Genomic DNA, 1,609 nt, shown 5'->3' with positions numbered 1-1,609 from the left:
TTTTCCTAAGCTGCTCTCAAGATTCTTTCCTATGATTTTGGAAAGTCTGATTATGTTATGTCTTGGTGATTTTCTTTTGGGATCTATCCTGTTTGGGGCCCGTTCAGCTTCTTGTATGCTTATCTTCTCATCTTTCATGATGTTAGGGAAGTGTTCTGCCAACAACTCTTCGATAATTTTCTTTGCGCTAGTCTCTTTCTATTCTGAAATTCTGATCACCCAAAAGTTTTTCCTCTTCATGGTATCCCACATAACACTTAGGCTTTCTTCAGACTTTTTTGTTCTTTTTTCTGATTGTTCTTCTAGCATGGTAGTATTGAGAGATTTATATTCAAATTTATTAATTTGAGCTTCCATGGTTTTGAATCTACCCTTCTGCCCCTTCAATGTATTGTCCATCTCTGAATTTTCAGTATTAATCTTGTGAATTTGTAATCACAGGTTTTGTATTGCTTCAAAATTTGCATTCATAATTTTTGTCTGTTGTTTTTGTAATGTTTTATTGAATTCTCCTAAAGTTTTTTTCTGTGTTTTCCTTGCTTTCCTTGATCTTTCTGTCAATTCTTTGAAGGTACCTAATGATCATTCTTTTGGATTCTTTTTAGTTAGTTCTATTACATTTAGTTCCTCAGAATCCTTTTCTGGTTCTGTATCGTGGTGATTTGTTTGAGCCATTCACTTTCATTTCTTTATGTGAGCTAACATTGTCTGTTGTCTCTGGGGCATTGTGGTGTTGTCCTATTTGTATTTAATTAATGATTGTATGAGGATGTGTTTTTAGGCTCTCACCAAAGGTCTTCTGTTGGTGTAGTTAAAGAATGGAAGCTTGTGTACTGTTCTCCACTTGCCATTTGTGCAGCTCAGTTTAGGGTGGGCTTGGCTGGTGTTGGCTGCTGTCTATTATTGATAAGTTGGCATAGGTGTTGGTTTTGGCTCTTGCCCAGTGGGTGCAACTACAGAGGGTACAGTTGTGACTGGGTTATATGGACATGGTTACTGTCTCCTGTCAGCTGCTAACAAAAGTTCCAGATGTCCGCACAGCATCTGGCTGGCCATTCACCAGTCACTTCCCCTCTCTAGCCATTCTTGCTCAGCTTCTCCTACCAGCAAGCACTCAATCCTTCCCTCTGAAGTTCAGGGTTCCAGGATTTTCATCTGTGTCTGTTTCATTTAGTCTCTCATATCTTTGTTGTAGAGGGGCTATGTAGTGTGTTTGCCTAATCCTGCCATCTTTCTGGAAGTCCTCTGAATTAGTTTTTAAGTTCTAATAATTTTCTTGTGAAATCTTTGGGTTTTTCTATGTACAGAATTCTGTCATCTTCAAAAACGGGTAGTTTTAGTTCTTCATTACCAACTTTGACACTCTCCCCCTCTTTTTGTTTGAGCCAGATTGTTTTGGCTAGAACTTCCAAAACTATGATGAATAGCAGTGGTGGGAGTGTGCATCCTTGACTTGTTCCTGATCTTAATGAGATAGCTCTCATTCTTTTTTTATTGAGTTTGATATTATCTGTAAAAACACTTTATTATATTGAGGGATTTCCTTTCTATTCTTATCTTGTTGAGTGTTTTTTTATCAAAAAGGAGTTGAATTTTGTCAAATGCCTTT

Source organism: Chrysochloris asiatica, unplaced genomic scaffold (assembly GCF_000296735.1).
Source record: "Chrysochloris asiatica unplaced genomic scaffold, ChrAsi1.0 scaffold00052, whole genome shotgun sequence".
Classification (NCBI taxonomy): domain Eukaryota; kingdom Metazoa; phylum Chordata; class Mammalia; order Afrosoricida; family Chrysochloridae; genus Chrysochloris; species Chrysochloris asiatica.
This window is presented reverse-complemented; position numbering follows the sequence as displayed.